The 18,304-nt window shown below is 36.2% G+C and overlaps 1 protein-coding gene and 1 pseudogene across 8 annotated transcripts in view; one reads left to right on the forward strand and one right to left on the reverse strand.

Annotated features, from left to right (window-relative positions):
* PTPRM (protein tyrosine phosphatase receptor type M) overlaps positions 1 to 18,304 on the reverse strand; it is a 710,086-nt gene that overhangs the window by 633,525 nt on the left and 58,257 nt on the right. The window lies entirely within an intron of this gene.
* On the forward strand, positions 524 to 5,897 carry LOC121472204 (annotated as a pseudogene).

Genomic DNA, 18,304 nt, shown 5'->3' on the forward strand with positions numbered 1-18,304 from the left:
GCTTAGTGAGAGATGGCAGGATTTGAGACTCCACTGAGGAAAGAAGTATATTTAGTGTGGTTAGAAGTCTTAGAAGGAAAGTAAAGATACATAACTACTCATAAACATCTACTGAAGACCTTCTAGGTATCAGCACTGTGCAAGTCACAGATTAGTAATCTTTAAATATTTGAAGACCTATGAGGGCTAAAAAAAAGTTAGAAATAATACTAAGTATTGTTATAATACTAAAAATACTCTCAACAGCCCACAGAATGAGAGAAAATATTTTCCAATCATAGATAATAAGAAACTGATACCCAGAATATATTTTAAAAACTCTTAAAACAAAATAAGAAATAAACCCAAGTAAAAATGGGCAAAAGCACTGAAGAGACAATTCTCAAAAGAAGATATACAAATGGCCAATAAATCCATGAAAAGATACCCAACATATTCAATCATTATGGAAATGCAACTCAAATGCATAATCAGTACCACTTCTCACCCACTGGGTTGGCAAAAATTAAAAAAAAAAAAAAAGATGGGCAGTAACAGAACTGGTGAAGATGTGGAGAAAATGGAGCCCTCATACATGGCAGGTGGGAATGAGAACGGTGCAATTTCTTTGGAAAAGTCTGGCAGTTTTTTAAAAATATAAACATAGAGTTACCATATGACCCAGAAATTCTACCCCTATGTAAGTGAATTGACAGAAAGGAAAACATACATTCATACAGAATCTTATATACTAATATGGATAGCAACATTATTCATGAATAGCCAAAAAGTGAGAACCCAGAAGTCTATCAACTAATGAATCGATATATAAAATATGGTATATCCACACAATGAATTATTAAACCATAAAAAAGAATAAAATACTAATATATGCCACAGCATCAATGAAACTAGAAAACATTATACTAAGTGAAAGAATTCAGTCACAAAAGACTGTATTATTCGATTTATACGAAAGGCCCAGAATAAGCAAATTGGTAGAGACACAAAAGTACATGCTGTTGCCTAGGGCTGGGGTTGAGGCGTGGAAATGGGGTTTAACTGTTAACATGTATAGGATTTCTTCAAGGGGTGATGAAAATGCTCTAAAATTAGATTGTAGGGATCCCTGGGTGGCGCAGCGGTTTGGCGCCTGCCTTTGGCCCAGGGCGCGATCCTGGAGACCCGGGATCGAATCCCACATCAGGCTCCCGGTGCATGGAGCCTGCTTCTCCCTCCGCCTGTGTCTCTGCCTCTCTCTCTCTCTCTGTGACTATCATAAATAAATAAAAAAATTAAAAAAAAATAAAATTAGATTGTAGTGATGGTTTTACAACTCTTTGTTTCTACTAAAACCATTGAATTGTATACTTTAAATCAGTAAATTGTATGGTGTGTGAATAATATACCAATAAAGATGATTTTTTAAAAAAGGAAAAATGACACTCAGTGTCATTTCAGAAAGCAGACCTAAACATCAGTGTTCAGAAGAATGAGAAAGTTAAATTTGGAGACAGAATAAAGTGTGACAATCCATCATTTACATGTAGCCAATAGTTAGAATGCGCTCTCTCACTGCTAAAGACAGCAAGTTCAGGGAGAAGCTGAATAAGTTTCCAAACTAGCTACCATGGATGGACTGTCTACAACTGAGAAAAATCATCTGGATCTGTTAAAATCTAGACTGAAATGTAACTTCTAAAATACTAGCAATGTGTGTAATGAATAAGAACCTTAACATTTTAATTCAACACTTAATCTTCAATAACACTACTATTAACAATAGTTTAAAAATAAGAGCCATAGTCCCATTAACCTAAGAATTTAAAAGTTTATTGCAAATATATGTTTATACCAGGGACAGCCAACAAACATTTCATACCGCTTTCTTAATCTTTGCTAATCTCTGTCTTCACATCAAGCAATATATGCTGCCTTACTGTTAATTTGGCCTGTGTGTGTGCTCTGACCATGGGGAATTGTATAAATCTGGTGTACCCACAATGGAGTTAAAAAATAATAAAAGTTCACAGCTGGATTCTGAAAAATCCATACAGTCAAGATCAAGTAACTGATCCTTGTAGAAAACCATGTGGCAGGATAATGCAATGCACCAGCATGCAGAGATGTGATCATGACTCACTGAATCCATCTTCCTCTTACAATAGTCACTACCTGCAAAGGGCCAGGTGCCTTGTAGGCTTGGTCTAATTCAAGTTAGGTTTTACTGGGTCAATGTTTTTTCCATATTTTTAATTTAAAAATTTTAAGTGTAAAAAAGTAAAGCCACACTTTTCCAACAATAGAAACCTTCGTGATGGTTATTTGATTTGGAACTCCTAACATAATAGTTGATGAACACAAAAAAGAGAGAATTTATAAACATCACACTAGTACATTCAATAATGATGATATGAAAAAGCAAAGTATTACTACTTTCCATTCAACAGATATGTAACTGAGTAACAGCTATGTACAAGGCTCTTGTACCCCTGGAGGGTCACATGTTTTTGTAAAGTCGAGCTCATACTATACATTTTAAAAAGAGCATATTACTAGAGTACACAGAAAAAAATTACAGTAAGTTTCGTGAAAATAAATAGAAAATCATAAAAATACTAACTGTCAAAAACAAATAAGAAATAGGTGGGCAAGTCAATAGGAATTCAGAAATAGGCCACTTTTAGAAGATGGTAGGGGTAGAGCCTTGACACAGAGAATGTATTGCATTTCAGTCACTAGAAGTATATGTAAGGGAGCTTGCTCTCACATTGCATTAGACAACCCAAAATTCCTGTACATTTTTATAAAATGTACTGATTCAATATAGCCTTGGAATAGTTTTCTAAAGTATCAGGATCTACCCATTTCCGATTTTTATCTCCCCATTCTAAAATGAGAACCCTGGTTCTCAACATCAATATATTTAATCATTTACTTTATTCAACAACACACAAATATAAATCAGAATGCCTACACCAATACCCCTAAGTAAAAAGTTCAAGATCGCTTTGCAGTTGGATGTTTTTTCCTATAGAGAATTTATTATGTACAGAGCCCAACATTTAATAATTTGGCTTTCAATTTGCCTTTGTGCATGTGTGTGTTTATGTCATCATCAGATGCATTTGCCTAACCTTAATTCTCTGGCTTTAGATTTGAATATTTAAAATATTTCATCATTTCAAACTCTGAACTACAAAAACAGTCATATAACCCTTCTGTACTTTGTTCTGGAATACAGCTAAGTTCCTTGGACACAGTTTGGACCTTTCAGGTCTTGCATTAATGACTTGTTAGGTGGGTTTAAATAGACCTCAGTCTGGGATTAATGATTCCTCACTTCTGGGGACTCCTGAGTGGCTCAGTGGTTTAGCGCCGCCTTCAGCCCAGGGTGTGATCCTGGAGACCTGGGATCCAGTCCCATGTCAGGCTCCCTGCATGGAGCCTGCTTCTCTCTCTGCCTGTGTCTCTGCCTCTCTCTCTCTCTCTCTCTCTCTCTCTGTATCTCTCATGAATAAATAAAGTCTTTAAAAAATGATTCTCCACTTCTGAGTCTAGATTTCTCTGTCTGCTTGATGGGAACAAGCACCACTCACAGGACCCTGTTCATCCCAATCCTTCCTGATGGTTCATTTCCTAGACTGGACAAGTTTCCTCACCGGTATGCACTGAGCTGCTGCACAGTGGAGGGGCACACTGTGAATCTTCAGGGTGCCCACTCTGGGTGTCTCTCTCCCCTCCAATGCTCTATGCTATGAACACCAGCTGTCTTGGTCTCTGCAGACTCCTATCTGTCTCCTCCATTCAGAGATTCCACTGGGCTCCACTCAGACTGCCGTTCCCTGAACCATGGTCTGGAAATTCTCCCCATAAGTCAGTAGAAGCCATTATAGGGCTTGCCTCCTTTGCCTGCCCCCTTTCAGGGATCACTGTCCTTCCTTGCCTCATGTCTGTGTCTTGAGAAACACTGTTCCATTTTATCTTTTTTTGTTTGTATTTTTGTCTTATTTTTGTTGTGTTTATTTTTGGGGGGGAAGGGAGATGGTTGGTTCAAATGTTGTTTCATTTTGGGGAGATGGATATTCAGGTTAAACTCTAAGGCCTGGGATTGCTGGGTCCCAGGGTAGCTGCATATAACATGGTCTTACTTTGGGTTCTTCAGAAGCAGACCTCATGACCAAGAAACCAATGTTGGCAAGAAAGGGTGTTCTGCTGACCCCGCTGCCCTAGCTGAGACAGGTGCTTAATCCTTAAGGGAAACCCTGGGAAATGGTGCAAAGAACAGGCTTCAAAATTAAGTCACCTGAGGAATTACATCAATTCATGCTCAGGACTCACTGGTTGACAGTTTTTCCCAGGGAATATTAATTTCCAGCCTGCCATGATGGTAGGCAGAGGAAACTTTCAAGGTTCTGGGGGTGGAAATCTCATAGCACACTGAAACATCCATGGGCAGGAGGGAAAGGGCAAAGACAGATCCTGGAAGGTGATTCTCTTTGACTTTGCCTAATCTCCCTCCACCGGGTGGGTACCATCTTGTATTCACACCAGCAATGTGAGGGCCTGTTTTGTCTCAGCTCGGCTGATAGAATTTCTCAAGATTTTGAATTTTTGCCAACCTGTTGGATGAAAAATGGTATCTCGGTGTAAGAGCTGCTTTAATTTGCATTTCTCTTATTCTGAGTGAACTTGAACATCTTCACATAGGCCTAAGCCATTTCCATAGCCATTTCCATGAACTGTCTTTTCATGCCTTTTATCCATTTTTCTCCTGAGTTTTGGTCTTTTGCTTTGATTTTTAAGAATTATTTAATATTACGAGCCTATCCATTTATTTTTGACATTGTAAGTATTTTTTTCCAGTGTGTCATTTCTCTTTTGATTTTGCTTAGAGTGGTTTTTGTCATGCAAACTTTTTCTTTAATTTTTTTATGTTGTTACAAATTCATCAATCTTTTCTTTTACTCCATCTGGCTTCTAAGTCATGGAAAGGCTTTCCTTATATGCAGTTTATAAATGCATTCACCCATGTTTTATTTTAGTATTTGTCTGGCTTCATTTTTAACCCTTGATTTTTCTACCCTTAAGTTTTTCCTACAATTATATCCCTGACCCATTTGAAGTTTATTTTGTGGTATGGTGTGTAATGTGAATCCTATTTTATATTTTTTAGATAATTATCCAATTGTCACAACACCCCTTATTAAAAATATTTCCACCTACCTCTTCAAGGAATCACAGTAAAGAGCTAATGGTTTATCCTCCCCATGTTTCTTAATCCTCTATCAAACCATCAAAAGACATGGAGGAACTTCAAATGCATATTGCTAAATGAAACGAGCCATTTTGAAAAGGCTACATACTATATGATTCCAACTATATGACATCCTACAAAGGGAAAAACTAAGAGATGAAAGGGGAAGCAGGGAAGACAAGGGGAAGCAGGGAAGACAAGGATAAATAGGTAGAGCACAGGAGATTTTAAGAGCTGAGGAACATCAAGTCCAAAATCAAGAACTACCAGACTGCCCCTTTTGACAGCCGCTTCCCCAACCAGAACCAGACTAGGAACTGCTGGCAGAACTAACTGCTGGCAGAACTACCTGGACTTCCACCGCTGTGAGAAGGCAATGACTGCTAAAGGGGGTGATGTCTCCGTGTGCGAATGGTACCGGCGAGTATACAAGTCCCTCTGCCCCATATCCTGGGTGTCGGCCTGGGATGACTGCCGGGCAGAAGGCACATTTCCTGGGAAGATCTGAACTGGCTCCACCCACCTCTCCTCTGTCCTCCATCCTTCTCCCAGGGTGGTGAAGGGGGACCTGGGTACATGGTGATCCCCACCCTGGGATCCTGAATCATGGCTTAACTAATAATAAATGCTCATTGGAAAAGTGTAAAAAAAAAAAAAAAACCTTATATTTTAGGTTTAGGAAACCTAAAATTAGGTTTAGGTTTAGGTTTAGGTTTAGGTTTAGGTTTAGGTTTAGGAAAAAAGAACCTTATATTCTATATAAGGTTATGAAGGACTCAAGTCATTATGCATTTGTCAAAACCTAAAAAGTCTACAGAATATGCAAAACAAAGAGTGAATCTTAAAACAACCTATGGACTTAAGTTAATACTAATCTATATTAATCTATACTAATACTATACTAGTACTAATCTATCAATGTTGGCTCATCAATTGCAACACGTGTTGCAATTCCATTAATGCAAGCATGTTAAAAATAGAGGAAACTCAGGGAGAAAGGGTATGTGGGCACTCTGTACTTTTTTTCTCATTTTTTTTTTCTATAAAGCTAAACTACTCAAAAAATAAGGTTCTTAGAACAATGAAATGAGAATAGACAGCCTAGAAATAAACTTTCACATATATAATCAAAAGACTTTTTATAAGGGTGATAAGACCTTTCAACGGGGAAAGGATGAAAACTGTATTTCCACAAGCAAAAGAGAATGAAGTTGGACCCTTACCTTACACCATATATGAAAATAAACTTGAAATTCATCAAAGACCTAAACATAAGAATTAAACTATAAAACTCCTAGAAGAAAATCTTGTAGAAATTGACATCACATTTGGCAATGATTTCTTGGATATGACACCAAAAGCACAGGCAACAAGAGAGAAAAAAAAAAAAACTAGACTACTTCAAAATTTAAAACTTCTGTGCATCGAGGCACAATCAACAGAATGAAAAAGCAACCTACCAAACGGGAGAAAATATTTACAAATCAGGGATCTGGTACAGAGTTAATATACAGAATATATGAAGAATATATACAATTCAATAACAACAAATATTAAAACCTGAATAAATGACTTGGATAGATATTTCTCCAAAGAAAATATACAAATGGCCAATAAGCACATGAAAAGATGCTCAACATCTCTCATAATTAGAAAATGTAAATCAAAACCACAATAAGCTACCATCTCATGCCAATTAGGATGGCTACTATTGAAAAAATAAATAGTAGTAAGTACTGGTGACAAGGTAGAGAAACCACAAACTTGATCCACTTTTGGCAGAAATGTTAAATGTATACACCCCAGAAAAATTGAAATCAGGGTCTCAAAAGTTTTTTTTCACCCATATTCATTATAGTGTTATTCACAATAGCCAAAGGGTGGAAGCAACCCAAATGTCCATAACAAAATGTGGTCTATACATATAATAGAATACTATTCAGCCTTAAAAAATAAGTAAATTCTGATATCTTGAGGCCATTATGCTAAGTGAAGTGAGCTAATCACAAAAGACAAATACTGAATGATTCTATTTATATAAAGTATATAGAGTAGTTAAATTCATACAGATAGAAACAAAAAGAGTGGGTGCCAGAAGCTGGGCTTGGGAGGATAAGGAGATGTTACTTAATAGGTACAGAGTTTCAGTTTTGCAAGATGAAAAGAGTTCTAGAGATTGGTTGCAAAACAATGTAAATGTACTTTACTGAATTGCTTACAAAAAATGGTTAAGATGGGAAGTTTTATGTGCATTTTATCACTATTAAAAATAAAACTAAATAAATAAAACCTACTATTTTTTTAAAGTATATCTTTTCCCACTGATTTGGGAATCCACTTTCATCATACTGAATTTCTGTATGTCCTTGGATCTATTTCTGGATTTTTTCCCCCAGTGGCCAACTCCTGTGTTAGCATCACACTATTTCATTACTGGGGCTCTGTGAGTATTAGAAAAAGCAAACTCTCCATGACTCATCTTTCAGGTTTTCCTAGATATTCTTGCATGTTTATTTTCTATATGAACCTGAGAATCAAATGGTCAAGCTCAAAGTAAAAATCAATCATTTTTACTGGTTGTACTTACTTTTTGACCTAAAGATAAATGACATCTTTATCATGTTGAGCTATCCAATTCAAGAAGAGGTTATAACTACCTATTCAAGTCTACTACCGGATCTTCCAGGAAAGGTTTGGAGTTTACTTTTCTTTTTTAAGATTTTATTTATTTATTCATGAGAGATACAGAGAGAGGTAGAAACACAGGCAGAGGCAGAAGCAGGCTCCTCACCTGGAGCCAGATGCAGGACTTGATCCCTGGACTTCGGATCATGCCCTGAGACGAAGGCAGATGCTCAACCACTGAACCACCCATACGTCCCAGTTTGGAATTTTCTTATAGAGTTATTGTATATGTACACTTAATTTTACTTCCAAGTATTTTATTTTCCTATTGTTATTGTCATTGCTGTCATAAATAGGATTTTCTCTACCACTTTATCTTCTGGTCGATTAATATTTTACTTTTATAAGCTATATTATATCCTGGTACCTTACTGAATTTTTTATTCTTTGTGTTACTTTCCTCATCAATTCTTTTGGATTTTCCAGGAGTCACCTGCAAAGAAATAGTCCCCACTCCCTATCATACAATTCTTATGCCTCTAATTATCTTTCCTGTCTGCTTTCATTTACTAATCCCTCAAATATAAACAGAGATGAAGATGCTGTCAACCTTGTCTTATTGGGGCCTAGTGAGAATGATTCTCATATTTCAACATTAAGTAAGATGCTGACTTTCTTCAGTCTAAATATTTTAGCTAATGTGACAGAATGACTTACCAATTCCTATTTTATTGAGTGGTTTGGTTTTGGTTTTGGCTTTGGTTTTTTAAAAAGTCAGGAATGGGTGCTGAATTTTCATACAGGCCCTCAGCATCTATAAAGAAAATCATAATAAAAATCTTGACCATAATCCCAAAATCTCTACAAAGGCAGAAACATTGGCTGCATTTTCAACACTCTATCTAAAGAATACTCACTCATAAAGTTTAGTATTATTTGAATAAATGCATAAATGAGCAATTTTAAGTTCCTAATTCTTCTGTATATCAATTATTATATCATTTTCTAGTGTTTATAATATACAATGAGTGCATTATAACTATAACTTGCTCATCTAATAAGTGGACCCAAGAAACAAAGAAAAAGTAACAGTGGGAAGCCACAAAATTCATCTGTACAATTTAAGCTTTAAAGCATTTGATAACAATTCTACCTTTATACTAAGAGACTTGTTTCTTTTTTTCTCTCTGGAGGTCAAGAGCAGCAACAGAGAGCTAATCTAAGCTTATTTTAAATAATCTATACCAGTTTCAACATTCATTATGCTCTCATTGTAAAAATGTTCAGGTGAAAAGCTCAGGGCATCTAACAGCATGTTGAAAGCTTTAATTCAGTGGGAGTAGGGGACACCATAAGCCAATAATAGAAAAGCCTTTTTAACAAAGGATGTTATTTTCTTAAAGTAGTAATCTATAGCAAATTACACAGAATGAACTTGATTATAGTTTTCAGTCTTTCAGAAAAGAATAATTTAATATGAGTTAAAAGCTGATTCATTTTTGCAAGGGTTTTACTAGCTGTCAATTATAATCTTTATGAACCGTGTCCACTGAGTTGATGTATAGTTAAACACAGACTGGAAAACATTATTTGGTTACAATTAAGGCTTTCAATATGATATTGTAAAAGTCAGATATACTACCAAAAATATATATTCTTAATCCCCTGTTTAATTTCTATTTCTATAGTCCAGATACTCACTTTCTTTACCTTTCCGTGTGCTTTCTGAAAACTAACTGAAAAACTGAATATAGCAGTTGGGTATAAATAATCAAAAACACTTTTAAATAGCATATTCCACCATATTCTAGTGCTAAAGTAATTCTCAATAGAATGCTGGAAAAAGGTAATACATGGGGTCTCAACATTTGGGATCACTGTGTCTGAACACACAAATACAATACTATAGTAGCAAGGACTCTGAAGATCACTAATACACGCTGAAAATCACCTCCTAATACATTCAACCCCTTCACCTAATAGAGAAAAAAGTGAACTCAAGGAGGTCAAGTGATTTTCTAAGCCACATATCCAGTGATTGGATGCTGTCTTGTTTCCTAAAAATGTAGCCAGAACTAGTTTTGGGTTTCCCCATCAAGTATGAACTCCACTTTTTCTGCTTCTCTCTCTAAACCACAGCTAACACAAGAGAATGTGGGACACATATTGTAAAGAATTACACGGTGTATTTTTAGGTAGCTGGCACTGGATGTCAATTTATATTTTGCTTAAAGACCTAGAGGAAAAGTTCCCTTAAGTCATTTTAAAAGAGCCTGCAGGTGACTGAAAATATATTTTTCTTTCTTTCATGATTTTAATTTGTATAATACAAAGTTAAAGGAATAGTGTCTCAAGTAATTAATAATGATTTATACCCACCTAAATTTATAAATGTTCTCTCAGAAATGACGTAGGTTTTTATTTTTATATATTTTTTAAGATTTTATTTCTTTATTCATGAGAGAAAGAGAGAGAGAGAGAGAGAGGCAGAGACACAGGAGAAGAAGGCTTCCCGCAGAGAGCCTGATGTGGGACTTGATACCAGGACCCTGGGATCACGCCCTGAGCAGAAGGTAGATGCTCAACTGCTGAGCCACCCAGACGTCCCCATGAGGTAGGTTTTTAAAACTGATTCCACAATTATTTCCAAAAGGAATTCAAGAATCAAGAGACACCAAATATCAATGATCTAAAAATTACCATTGTACAGGCCAATTACTTGTATTTATTCAAATCCCTTCCTCCCCCACTCCCAAATCTTTAACAATTTTTACATGGCTAGTCTCAAAAAAAAGTACTTCATAGGAAATGTTTCAAGGCTGGTTGGCTAATAATGCATAGTTGCTTCCTATAATTTTTTTCTGTTTTAAATCATAACTCATCCCCACTACTCTCAAACTTCTCAATATGTGCAGTATCTATTTTCAGAATAATCTCTTTTACATAGGTGGAAGCAAATTTCCTTTTGGCAAGAATAAGGGTGTAGTTTGCATTGTGTTCCACTGGGACAGTCTGTTCCTCCATATCAGAATCTTGGCTTCCAGTCCTTTTAAAGTTGTCTTCTATTTGAAACAGGCACCTCTCTTAAGCTATTTTTAAATCTCAATGAAAAAAATTGGCACACACAAACCCTCATCATTGCCTCATTCTTGACATCTCTCACACCCTCATGCCTATAACAGATGATCACTACATGTCATCCTCAGATGATCTGGGCCCAAAGCAATGTCCCTTGGTTATCTAGACAGAAAAAATATATATAAAAAGAATTACAGCAGATTATCATAAATATAGCTATTAAACAAAAAAAGATAAATAATATTTATACATTCTATGTACTGAATAATTAATATAGTGCTTCTTTCTCCTTTGAGTTTATAAAGAAATTTTATTTAAAAAGTTAAAATTATTAACTGGAATTTAAAATACAGAAAAAGCTTCATCTTAATCCTTATAATCAATGAAAAAACTATGTACCAGATACAGCTGATTGGACTCTGACAATAACGAGTACATCAAGCTGTTGTGTGTGTTAAGTATTACATTATAATGCTCACAATATTTTTTTGTGTTTCCTCCAATGTGAAATTTGGTTTTTTCTAAAAAAATCATAATCTAACTTTGAAAAACTAATAAAACAGAGACTAATGAAGAATATTTTAAAACCACACAATACTAACAACCCAAGTACAACCGCTATTAAATCTTTGAGGTATATATGGAAATAAATATAGATATCGATATATTTTCAAATATTTTTAGGTATAAATTATTTGATTTATAAAAAGAGATCATGCTATTCAAATTTTATAATTTTTTTCATTTAGTATATTTGTTTTATTTAATGTATGTTTTCATATCAGTTGACATATTACTGAAACGTTGTTTCTAGTGACTAGATAGTATTCTATTATTACAGATAATAATCATCCCATGTTTGACATTGATTTTCAACCTGAGCTCTTAAAAACACTGCAACAAAAATTCTGTAGCTATATAAATATAATTTAAATTACTTCCTTAGAATATATTCCTGAGGTAAAATTGCAGGCTCAAAGACCTTGTACAATTTTAAGGTCTTTGCTGTCTTGTTTCCTAAAAATGTAGCAAGCAATGTAAACTTTTTTTTTAAATTTATTTATTTATTTATTTATTTATTTATTTATTTATTTATTTATTATAGTCACAGAGAGAGAGAGAGGCAGAGACATAGGCAGAGGGAGAGAAGCAGGCTCCATGCACCGGGAGCCTGACGTGGGATTCGATCCCGGTTCTCCAGGATCGCGCCCTGGGCCAAAGGCAGGCGCCAAACCGCTGCGCCACCCAGGGATCCCAAGCAATGTAAACTTAGCTAACTGTGAGACAGTTATACGTCCTAGGAGTCTTGTCAACATTATTGGCCTTTATCTCAATTTGATGGACTGAATATATAATCATTGTTATTTTAACTTTAATCTCTGTAATTATCAGTAAAGTTGATTATTTGCATTCATTCCCTATTTGTAGTTTTCTTCCAAAAAATCATCTTATAGTTCTATTCAAGTCAAAAATGCATTAATTTCATCCATAAGCTTTAGTGACAATTTAGGTGGGTATAAAATTCTAGGTTAACACATTTCTTCTTAGTACTTTAAATTCCAATGTCTTCTATAATCTATTATTAATAACAGATCTGTAGTCACTCTTTTTGTCTTTTTTTGGTCAATAATCTGCCCATTCACTTTGAAAGTCCTTAATATTCTCCCTTTCTACCTGTAGTGCTTTGTAAATTTTTACCATCTTTACTACAAATTATCTTCTTCTGGGGTCCCAAATTCCTTTGGAATGATTCTATGGTTGTCTTTACCCCAGACTAATGTGATAAAAGAGTACTTGTTCAGATTTTATGCTGGTTTCTTAGTCCAGGGCTTCACCAGCAAAGGAAGATAAGGGAACCTTCCTTATCAACTCCCTCTGATGGCATATCTTAATCTATACATTTTCAGAAACAAGCTCATGATGTGTACAAAATTCTGTATGTCTATATAGTATCCCACAATGAAGGCAGCAAAATAGAGTGATTTATCACAACAATGACATTTCAGTGCAATGGGGGAAATGATGGTCTTTTCAATAAATGGTGATGGGTCAATTGGATATGGAAGAAAGGAAGACTGACCTTACCTCACACAATTCACAAAATCAATTCCAGGACGACTTCAAATATAAATGTGGAAGATAATAACATATTTATAGGAAAACATAGGAGAATATCTTAGTGACCTTCGTATAGGCAAAAAGTTCTTTTTTTTTTAAAGATTTATTTATTTATTTATTCAGAGAGAGCGAAAGAGAGGCAGAGACACAGGCAGAGAGAGAAGCAGGCTCCACGCAGGGAGCCCGACATGGGACTCGATCCCAGGTCTCCAGGATCACACCCTGGGCTGCAGGCAGCACTAAACCGCTGCGCCACCAGGGCTGCCCTAGGCAAAATGTTCTTAAACAGGCCACAGAAAATGTTAACTATTAAAGAAACAACTTACAAGTAGAATATATTAAAATCAAGAGTTTCTGTTTAAAAAATATTATAAGATAGTAAGAATGAAACACAGCAAGTGAGAAAATATATTTTAATTAAATATATCCAACAAACCACTTAAATCCAGAATTTAGAAAAACTACTACAAATGAACATTTAGAAGATAGGATATCCAAAGGAAATATGGTCAAAAGACTCGAATACACACTTCACATAAAGATATTCAAATGGCTAATAATATGAGAAAAGGTGATGAGCTTCTTTAAGTCTTCCAGGAATTGCAAACCAGTATTGCAATATTTCAAAACTACACAGTCACCAGGATGTATTACAATGAAAGTGACAGACCAAGTGTTGTGTAGAAAAACTAAATCCCTCTTACATTGTTGAAGGACTGTAAATTGATACAATAACTCTGGAAAACAATTTCATTTGTCTATTGAAGCTAAGCATATGCATACTCCATGACTCATTAGTTCCACTTCTACATATATACCCATCAGAAAATAGTGATGGTACTAAAATGTTAGTAGTCTGATACAGATGATATATTTTAGGCAATTTTCCCACAAAATGGTTAAAATGCAAAATTTTGTATTTAGTAAGTTTTAATCATCCAAGAAAATTCTACTCTTGTTATACATATCCTTCCTTTTATCATGATGCTGGAAAGATAATGTACTTGTATGAATTATAAGATGCTTACTGCATTGAACTAGGTAAAACTGGAAAATCCTGAGATTAGGATAATGAGTAATTTGAGCCAGAAGATATGTCTCTGGAAAGCTATTATAGGGGGGGGGGGGGGGAAAGCAAAGCAAAACAATACACCATATAAACAAAACATCACCTGCAGGGCCAGTTAAGAGTAAGGGTGGACTCATACCATTAATATTCAGAAGAAACAGGAAAAACAGAATATAGAGGTATCTTGCACCCTGCCTCTACAGTTGACTACTAAGCATCAATAAGCAGGATATTCAGAAATTCAAAAATCCCTGTCTTGTTCTCAACCCTCTCCAGCAACATCTTGCTCCCAGCTACTTACAGCTATAAGGGATACACCAACTAAGTAGTTCTTTGTTGGGAATGCTAATGTTCTTTAAAACCAAAGCAGCCAAATAGGTAAATGGGCAAAATATATTAAAAAGAAGGAATAGAGAACAATAAAAATCCCAGCTGAGGTTCAAATTCACTATTAATCTATAAAAATAAACTCCCTTCCACCAACCTACTTCAAGAGCAAGAATTCAGTGGTAGACAGTCTGAATTGGTGCTCTGGACACATTCCTACATTCCACAACTATTGATCTATAAGTCCATTATTAGTCAATAAGTGAGCCTCCTAAAGTCCTTCTGCATGTTAGATCATGTCATAGTATCACTTCTGGTCTGACGTGTCTGCTTGCCCAGTCTTCTCAACTGTCAGCTCACCAGGAGGCAATAAACAGTATGCAGGGAGTCCACTAACAGGGACGAGCAAAGGCAGAGAGGAAAGGAGGGAAAGAAAGCAGCAGATAGAAAGAAAGGTAGAAAAAAGTTGTTCAGTATTATATTTGGCAAAATGCCCACAACTGTAGATGCCCCTACTACCACACAGGCTGTTAGCCCTAACTTACAGCCTCTTTTAATTATGTGTATTTACCAATGGTGTACTTTTTTCTTCAGGGTGACATCTGGGATCAGAGGATCTTAACAACCTTCTCCTGCTAGAGTTATATACAATTCAGAAACATAAAAATGTTTATAGATGATTTTATTGACTATAAATTCTTTCATACATAGGATGTGTATGTGTGTGCACACTTGTGTGCATACATGCACGCACAAGCCCCCGAGGCACTGGGGTTTGGTGCATTCCAAAGCTACAAAGTAGCAATTCGGGAGTAAGAATGTCTGAAAATCAAAGAAGCCAAGTATCAAAAAAATGGGTCAAATCTTTAAATCCACACTGTTAACATAGCTGATTATTTTAAACTGCATACATTTAGGACATAGACCTAAAATGTCTCAGAAACATAACAGTTGCAAATATATCATCTCCCTCTGCATCCCTCTGTAGGCTTCCTCCATAGCCCACTTTTTAATACACTAACAGGACATATATTCTGCTAAAACACATTTTTAAAAGTGAGGGATCTGCCTAAATTTGTCTATTGCTTAGTGCATATTAATCAGTATTCATTACTGATCAATTTTACTCCTTCAAGGGCAAGTTCCATTAGCACCTCAGTCAGGCATTTCCTCCACAAACACGTGTTGTGCACCTACAATGTGTGAGGTGCTGGGAATGCACAGCTGAGTAAGACAGATCCTACCCTCAAGGAGCTCATCGAATATATAGGAGGCAGAAAGTTGAAATGCTATGGGATATGTGCATCCTTGGGGCCCGGAAGGGGCGCTAGACTCTGAAGGAGGAAGCTCCATCCCTTGGAAACGAAAATGTGAAGGCCTGACCTTCATTTTGAAAGGCTGACAAGGAATTCACAGGACAAAGGGGGAAGCATCCTTCAGGTGGAATAAAAGGCAGAGAGAAAACCACAGAAGACATCACAGCCTGCTGTGAGAATGTGGGGAAAATGGCAGAAGGCCATGGGGGTCTTCCCAAGAAGACTTTTATGGAAGGGGAGATGTGTGCACTGCACAAATGATAGCAACAAAGACCAGTTAAAGCCTACTTCAAAGGCCCAGCTGGGAAGGGGGCTGCTCTGGGCCCATAGCCCTAGGGGGCTAGAGAACGGAGATGGGAGGAGGTGAGAAGGCAAGAGAAGCAGCAGGACTTCTGTGGGAAGAGGAACTTGTATTCAGTGCAGACTTTGTCAAGGGAGTATCTGTATGGGGTGAGGGCTGAGGAAAGGACAGACCATATTCGTGGTTTGGGAGGGAGTTTGCTGAGGTCGTTTTCAAGCGCAAGTGATGAGATTTTGTGATCGACTAAGTTTGTCCAACAAGCACATTAAATCACTTATCTCTTCCACAGCATTCCCTCTGCACTCGTCTGTACCTCCACCATTCAACTCAGGAACTATCTCCAGATATTATTTACTAACGCAATTGGTCACCCCGATGACAACGGGGCCAAAGGATGGCAATGTACTTTCTCACTCTTCTTTCAGCCTTTGGCACCTGGCAGTGACTGGAATGGAGGGGAAACTGAGAGCACTTTCTGAGGAACAAATTTTCCTCCATCCAAGTACGACTTTTGAAGATCTGTGTCTTCTCCCTCCACTCCCATGTACAGAAAGTAGATGGGCATAATGTCCCCTACTAGTGTCCAACAAGGACACTACCATGCCAGATCAGGGTAGCCTCTCTAGGTTACTATTTAAATAAACTGACTTGCCAGATTATTAGAACACAGTATTCATAAGAATTGAGCCTTGCATAAAGGCTTGAGAAGGACCAACCTACTGATTTAATACCCTCTTTTCAACTACAGAGCTGTCCAATAATGAGAAAAGTCAACAGCAAGTCAGTGTCATGACCCCAAGAAATATGACAACGGCACCACAGTACTCTTCTATCACCCTACTAGACAAGACCCCCATTAAACTCCCTCTTAAGAGGGTGTACCAAGCTTCCAGTAAGACTGAATATGCAGGAGACCCTCAATATCTGCTAATTTTATTTGTAAATAACCTTTAATTCTTTTTAGAATTTGGAGAATATTTATAAAACAAGAAGCAGGAGTTTAATGAAGAGGTGCATTTTAACTCTGGCAAGACCAAGTAACCAGGTACCTGGTATGTTTAGAAACCCTCCAGATGACTGATGTTCAGGATCTTAAAAATCTCTGTTGCAAACTGCTCCATCGATATCAACTAAAATCAGCTCTGGAAAGAGATTCGTTAGTTGTGATCCTTTGCTGGATTTTATTCATTTCCCTTCCTCCTAACACACCCCGACATTCAATAGTGATGAAGCGGCACATATGGATAATGCTGTTTGGTATATGCTAACAATCTTGGCAGGTTTCCCTTTAATAAACCACTCCAGATGTTAGTCTGGAGTAATTATGCCTGCCATCATTCAGCTTTAGGAATGAAATACTGCTGTTAGAATTCCTTGTTTGTGTTTCTATGGATCATCTGCAAGTATAAAGGCTGCAGAGTAAAGACAGCCCCATGAATGGGCTCTGCACAGAAAGGGGCAAAAACAAAGTCCCAGCAATAGAATGACCAGTGTGAACTGGTAACTATAAAAACACACATGCTATTAGAAGTTTTCAATGATTCCTACATAGTACATTTGTATATCTATAGCTAATGAAACATTTACACATTCCTTTGAATTAATATTTCAAAATATGCCAGTAAAGTGATAAATCTGATTCAAACAATAAAACAGGCTATTGTAAATGAAAAGACATCGCCTCTGAAAACCTGTTTCTAGGAAGATTTAAATTGAGATAACATGTGCTAAACTTTTAAGAGTATTGTTAGAATCAGGAAAAAAAAACAAGACTTTTCGTTTTCTAAAGGTTTATTTTGCAAAAAAAAAAAAAAGCTCTTTGGTGAGCTTATTAAGAAATAAAATAAGTCAAAATAGATCTATAACTCAGTGTCAGAACAATAAGCTACAATGATTTGATTTAAAGAAAAATCCCTGAAAAGGTATGTCTGATGTTACAAGTAATACAATTTTCTTGACTTTAAAATGAATCTACTTGGTGAGGAATAATAAATCCAATCTTTTGGGATATTTAAATGATCATGCTGAAAAGCCAACATTAACCATTAAAATGATTAAGCTGATACTAAATGACTGCTGACATTAGAATATTGAAAAGTATTAATAAGGCTGTCAGTGTCACTGAGGCACAGAGAAAGGAACTTTTATAAAGAACTAATTTTATATTAAGGAGTTTAAGCAACATTTTTATCTACTTATCCTCAAACCATCATGAGAGCAATGTCAATATTCCT

Source organism: Vulpes lagopus, chromosome 1 (assembly GCF_018345385.1).
Source record: "Vulpes lagopus strain Blue_001 chromosome 1, ASM1834538v1, whole genome shotgun sequence".
NCBI classification, from domain to species: domain Eukaryota; kingdom Metazoa; phylum Chordata; class Mammalia; order Carnivora; family Canidae; genus Vulpes; species Vulpes lagopus.